Below are 7461 nucleotides of genomic sequence, written 5' to 3' on the forward strand. Positions count from 1 at the left end.
ATCATCCCGTGGGTGAACTAGAACAGGCATTCACAAAAATACTTTTTTGACCAACAAATATTGCATCAATTGCACTGCATATTGTACTTTTTGTGCAACAGCAATAACGGTTTCCAAGCGTGGACACCCTCCGATTCCAACTATTTTTGTTGTGTACATGAAAACAAATTTGTAACAACTGCAACCAGACAATCACAATATAGCTTCTTACTCCATTCCAAATATCTTTGTTACGCTTTAATGCAGGGTGCAGAAACTGACAGTTTTGGGGGGGGGTCACATCTCCCATCGTGAGACTGTTACTTATTTAGTATTCCTCCCAAATTAGGGGCGGGTTGAAAAGTTTAAAAAACTTTCACCTTTATTGCATCATACCCAGGTAGTTAATCCATGCAGCTCTTATAAAAGCATCCTGCATTCCTATCCCTTCATCAGGATTAGCTCTATTTCCAAACATGATGGTAATTTAACATGTGTATTGTCTCATGGTATAATAAATAAGTGTCAGCATAAGAAAATTGCAATAAAAAAAAACAAATCCATGTCCATTAATTGTACATACAAAAAAATACCATGTACCCATTCACAGGTTTAAAGGCATCACAATGAAAAAAAAAAAGGAAGCTAAATCACTATTTCTCTTCCCCCTCCCCCCCCCCCCCTCTTTTTTTGGGGTGGGGGAAAACAAGCCGGTTTTCAAACATTGGAAAAACAATACATATAGTAATTCCATATTAACCATTTGGCAAGGATTCTCCTTGAACAACATATGTATTCGATTACTATGGTGTCAATCATTACTATAATATATAACTTATACTCCCTATCCGCTTTATATATGGTGCCAAATTCATATGCTTAAGCATATATATTGATATCTGTAGGAGCATATCCCCAAACCAGCTGCTCGGAGGCATGTAACGACGACAGCTATCCACGGAGCGGTGAACTAGCAGCTACTCGAGGGGTAACATGTAACCTGAACATGCCCTGCATATTTGATTGATACATTCTGCACGTGCATTTATCACCCTTTACTATAATTGTAATATACTGTAGTGTAGTTAGTGTAAAATGTGAGTTGTGTGTTACCTTTTCTTTACATGATCCTCCCCTTGATGACGAGTCATCTATTTTGACAAGCAGCAGATTCATATTTACTTTCAAGGTTTATCTGTTTTTACTTGATACCTTGTCATGGATTTATTTTTTACTTCACTGTGGGTGCATCTGATTCCCATGCTGTGCTTTAAAGCTGTGTTAACAGCGAGCATTAGCTTATATGGGCTCCATGTAACAATGGTTTTAAATAAATGATCAAAAAACAGATTACTGTACTTGGTTTCAACAAAGACCTTAAACTTTAGAAAGGCAGATTTTAATAAACTGAGATTTAATCGACAAGTAATACACGGGGATGATGTTTTTGCATGGAAAAATGTAGAAGATAAATGGGCAGTCTTTAAAACATTGTTAGAAAAGCACACTTATCAGTGTATACCCTTGGGTAATAAGTGTAAAAGAAAAGTCAAAACCAATGTGGCTAAATAAACAGGTAGGGGATGAAATGGACATGAAGAGGAAGGCGTTTAGATTCTTTAAGTCAGAAGGGACAGAGACATCGTATCAGAATTATAAGGAATGTAACAAAAATTGCAAAAGGGCAATCAAATTATCAAAAATGGATAATGAAAAAAGGATTGTCATAGAAAGTAAGGTCAACCCTAAAAAGTTCTTTAAATACCTTAATAAAAAAAAATGAGAAAAGAAAATATAGGACCCTTTCAGTGCGAGATGGGCAGGCAGATTATTGGAGATAAGGAAAAAGCAGAGGCATTAAACAAATTCTTTGCCTCTGAGTGAGTTTACCAGGGAAGAATCAATTTCAATAGTAGTGCCACAGGAGGAAGCCACAACCTCCATATTAATGAACAATTGGTTAACTGAAGAAGTTCATAAGCGGCTGGAAAAAATTAACGTAAATAAGGCACCTGGCCCAGGTGGCATACATCCAAGAGTTCTCAAGGAGTTAAGTTCAGTAATAGCTGAATCATTATATTTAATATTCAAGGACTCAATTTCCACAGGTTCAGTACCACAAGATTGGCGCAAAGCAGATGTGGTGCCTATATTTAAAAAGGGAGCTAGATCACAATCGTGGAATTACAGACCTGTAAGCCTAACTTCAATAGTGGGGCAACTACTTGAAGGTTTAATATGGGATAATATTCAGGAATACCTAATGGAAAACAAGATTATTAGTAATAGTCAGCATGGAGTTAAGTAGGAATTTAGACCAGGGTAATGCAAGTTGATGTGGTCTACTTAGATTTTGCAAAGGCTTTTGATACGGTTCCACACTAGGTTGGTGTACAAAATAAAGCAAATTGAACTCTGTATTAATATATGCACCTGGATTGAAAACTGGTTGAAGGATAGACAACAGAGGGTTGTCATAAATGGAACTTTTTCAGGTTGGGCTAAAGTCGTGAGTGTAGTACCTCAGGGATCAGTACTGGGACCCATGCTTTTTAACTTGTTTATTAATGACCTTGAGCTTGGCATCGAGAGCAAAGTCTCCATCTTTGCTGATGATACTAAATTGTGTAAGGTAGGAGAATCAGAGCAGGATGTAAATTCTCTCCAGAAGGACTTTGAGAGACTGGAAACATGGGCAGGTAAATGGCAGATGATGTTTAATACAGATATATGGAAGGCTATGCATTGGGATGCAAGAATAAACAGGCGACTTACAAATTAAATGGGGATAAATTGGGGGAATCCTTGATGGAGAAGGATTTAGGAGTGCTTGTAGACAGCAGGCTTAGCAATAGTGCCCAAAGTCATGCAGTAGCTGCAAAGGCTAAACAAGATCTTATCTTGCATTAAACGGGCAATGGATGGAAGGGAAGAAAACATAATTATGCCCCTTAACAAAGCATTAGTAAGACCACACCTTGAATATGGAGTACAATTTTGGGCACCACTCCTTAGAAAATACATTATGGAACTAGAGAGAGTGCAGAGAAGAGCCACCAAATTAATAAAGGGGATTGACAATCTAATTTATGAGAAGAGGCTAGCTAAATTAGATTTATTTACATTAGAAGAGAGGCATCTAAGAGGGGATATGATAACTATATACAAATATATTCGGGGACAGTACAAGGAGCTTTCAAAATAACTTCATTCCATGGGCAGTACAAAGGACTCGGGGGCATCCCTTTAGGTTGGAGGAAAGGAGATTTCACCAGCAACAAAGGAAATGGTTCTTTACATTAAGGGCAGTTAAAATATGGAATTCATTACCCATGGAGACTGTGAAGGCAGATACAATAGATTTGTTCCAAAAAAAAGTTATACATCTTTTTAGAAAGGAAAAGTATACAGGGATATACCAAATAAGTAAACATGGGAAGGATGTTGATCCAGGGAGTAATCCGATTGCCAATTCTTGGAGTCGGGAAGGAATTATTTTTCCCCTTATGAGATATCATTGGATTATTTGAAACTGGGTTTTTTGTTTGCCTTCCTCTGGATCAATAAACATGTATAGATATAGGATAAAGTATCTGTTGTCTAAATTTAGCATAGGTTGAACTTGATGGAAGTATGTCTTTTTTCTGTATCAAACTTTTTTATTGGCATCAACACTTACAGATATGGGTACAGTATAGTCATCGGCACATGAGTGCATAACTTCAGTTGGAACAGTTTGGTGTTAGCCAATAGAGTTTTCTATTTCGGGGTGAGGGTAGTACATCTACTATGTAACTATGTAACTTGTTTCTCATTACAGCACACCGCATTACTCTGATTCTACATCGCCTACGTAAGATACAGAAGGCTCAGAAACCACCCCCAAGGAGGCCAATAGTCTTAGGAAGGGGTTCTTTCCTAAATCCATTGGCCAAATACTTAGACTATTATTTACAGCCAATCGTCAAAGGGTGATCTACCTGCCGAAAAGACACTACAGATTTTTTTTGGAACACTGGCATCTATAGAGAACATTGTGTACGATCGACGTGCAAAGTTTACATGTCAATCTCACATAATGAGGGATTGATGTATGTGGAAGAGGTGTTGCTGAAAGAGAAATACAGTAATACTTTTGTATATTTTGTTATTGAACTTTTGAGGTTTGTACTAGAGGAATTTCTTTAGATTATTATATATATATAGTAATTTTTTTAATTACCTTCAAAGACGGGATGGCAATACGGGCCAATATGGCCCCCACATAAGCTAACATCTTTATGGCTGCCATTGAGAGAAACTTTTTTTTTTACACACTGATGGCTAAGATATATGTGGATGATTTATTCATGGTGTGGACTGGGACAGAGGGAGAACTCATACAGGCCCCAGATATTGCTAAATATCTAATATAATATACCAACAACAATACGGTATACCATGGAATTTGACTCAGAATACATCAATTTCTTAGATGTTGGAGTAAAAAAAAGGGGTAGATATGTATAAAAAAAAAAACTGATAGGAACAATATTATTGTCCTAGAGTTTCCATCATCCCTGTACCATAAAGTCTACCAAGGAGCCAACTCATGAGAGTAAAAAGAATGGTCTTAGATGACATACTGTTTGAGCAGAGAGCAGGTGTGAGATGGTTAATACATTTGCCATGAGGGAATATGAGGAAAAATCTATTGAAATGAAAAGATGAAATAGGAAAGATTCCTTGTGAGTCTGTACTAAAATCCAAATATTAGGAAAATGTATTTTAACTCTACGTATGATACTGGAGATATATTATGTTGAAGTACTAGTCAATCCTACAGAATGATCATATGTATGACAATGTGGGAATTGTAATGGAGACGTAGTTATCCAACCCGCAAATAGCTTTAAAATCCCACTAAGGCATTTCTCATCTGGGGGTACAAAGTCAGTATTGACTATTGTCACTTTATTTTACTGTATGTAGCCCTCTTACCCCCCTCCCCTAAGTGAGATTGGGGTGGGTAGGTGTTTCTGACTACTCATCTTTGTGGTGCGGTACCTGTTTGGCAACCAGGAGGGCTGAGCTTCCGCCACGGGGAACCTGGGGTATGTGTATTATGAGTAACCCTGTACTCGGTGCAGCGCCTCCACCTGCGATGGTTCCCAGCAAAGCGGGAATTGTTCCTCGCAGGACACATACGAATAACCACATACACTGGATGGGAAATAGCAAAGGGCTTTACTGACCATAGACGGCAACTTCAATAATACTTTCTTTGCATAACAGTCAACAGAATAACGGGTGTCCCTCTCTAGAGGAGACACTGACTACGGCGTCTCGCAGGACGCTCCCCCCCCCCCCCACCGGGTGATCCCACCCCGTGTCCAATAATCCCCACACAATGTCCCGCACTCTTTCAGAGAGAGGATATGTGTGACTGCGCAGTCACTGATGGCTAATAGGAGCGTTGGTGCACTTGTTGATAAGGGGGTTACCTGCCGAGCACTCCAGTGCTCGGGCCTGCAACGGGCTTCACAAAGGATCAGACGAGTTCCTGCACGATATCCAGGATCCACCGTCCGGGGTGATCCCACCAGGATGGCCTCTGCAGCCACAACGAAGATCTGCGCCCAACCTTCTGAACGGATGCGCAGCGTCTGCTGAGTCCCTAACTGACTCTATGAACTACGGTGATGCTCGCTGTACTATAGGCCGTCCCTACAGCACAGCAACCTTGAATGGCTTCAGGGTAAAACTCCTAGGGGCCTACAGGGTAGCCTGTCCTATGCAGGTGGGTCCCTGACCCCCTGCACCCACACTACCTTTCCCGTACCCCCCGCGTCCCCTCTTACTCACTCCTACCTAACCCTTCCAACCCCGGCAGCAACGCACTGCAACCTCACACGATGTTCTCTTGTCAGCCCTCACAGCACTGACCGCTGTGACCTGACAAGAATGCACCCACGAACCTAAGGGCAGAGTCCCTAACATAGGGGCAGTCCCTTATCACTTACCCACTAATCTGGTGGGGAGTTGGGGTCTGTCTGGGACCTGGGGGACCTTACCTGGTGCAGGAGCCACTTGCTCACTGCACCCTTCCTCCCCCTTCTTGCTCCCAGCTCCAACTGCCGTTCTTCAGCGCGCGAAATGTATCTATCTCCCTCCACAGGGAGATACTCTAGCCCTATTGGCTTCCTGGCGTCACGAGGGGTGCGCAGATGCTCATGGGACTCGTAGTCCCTGCTTAGAGCCTTCCCCGGTTGGCTAGGGTTTCGCGGGCTCATACCTGCGCATGCGCGAGCTGTTTGGGTTCCTCCCGGCGCCTGGCTCTCACTAGCCTCTTCCCTACTCTGCTCCGCGCATGCGCGCGCACCCGCAATGGCGGCCCCCGCTAACCGGGTACGCCGCCAAGCCTCCTGCAGCTCGGCTCACTCCCTGCACCGGCCCCCACCTGTGGGAACAGCCGGCGGGTCCGTCGCTGCCTCCAGCGGCACCCGCAACCGCGCTGACCCAAAGGAGGGGGGTCTCTGGGAGCCGGAGAGCACGACGGCTACATGTATAATATATGTTTTATTATAAACTGTTTTTGATTGATTGAACGTATATCTGTTAGTCTTTTTTTGGCTACACTGCTTTGGCTTGCGTTCCATTGAGATAGTTCTCTGTTCATCCGAGGTTTTGCCTGCACTATGTCACGCTGCGTTCCAGCCCCGCTGCTCCAAGTAGAAGTTAGCGTATAGCCTTTGTTCTCCGGTTTCTATTTAAATTGTATAATTAGCTCAGTTGCTTTGACATCAATTTTTTTTAGTATTCTCCGTTTTTTAATGTGGTTGTAGATTTATTTCATTTGTTTATTTGTATAATGTGATGGGTGAAATGTACCATTACTCCTTGTATATGGGATGTTCCGACGGAGGGGTAGCCATCTTTTTTGTGGTCTGGTCTATGACACATATTGTGTGTCGGCAGTCAGTTTACCTGGTGGGACACTGATTGCGGTGCTTCCGCTGGGGCTTCCCTCTATATAAGGCTGTGACTCACCTGGAGATGACACTCTTTGATAAAGCGCTAGTTACGGCGGGAAACGCGTCAGAGTTGAGCCTCAGTTTTTGTACGGGCACTATGTGTTAATTAAACTTTCATTTTTTTTTTACTTTTGATCCTGCCTCCAGTTCTCTTTACGTACCGCTGTGCTCAACATTGCTCTTTTCATTTTATACATACAGTATAAAGAAACCTGTAGCACTCAAGAAAAAAAGCAAATGGTTATTAACCAACAATGTGAAACGATTTATACAGAGCGGTGTACACAAAGATAGTAGAAATACTCTGTAATACATTTTTTGGACAATAAACAATTTCTTTTTTCTTGACTACTACAGGTTTCAGGAGAGTGGGGGTGATCAACAGTGTCAAGGGAATCAAAGATCCAGGAGCATACATAACCCTGAGACTTTGCTATGAGGTAGGCCTGGTCCCCGCTGGCTACTGCAG

This window comes from Ascaphus truei, chromosome 2, assembly GCF_040206685.1.
Source record: "Ascaphus truei isolate aAscTru1 chromosome 2, aAscTru1.hap1, whole genome shotgun sequence".
Classification (NCBI taxonomy): Eukaryota; Metazoa; Chordata; class Amphibia; order Anura; family Ascaphidae; genus Ascaphus; species Ascaphus truei.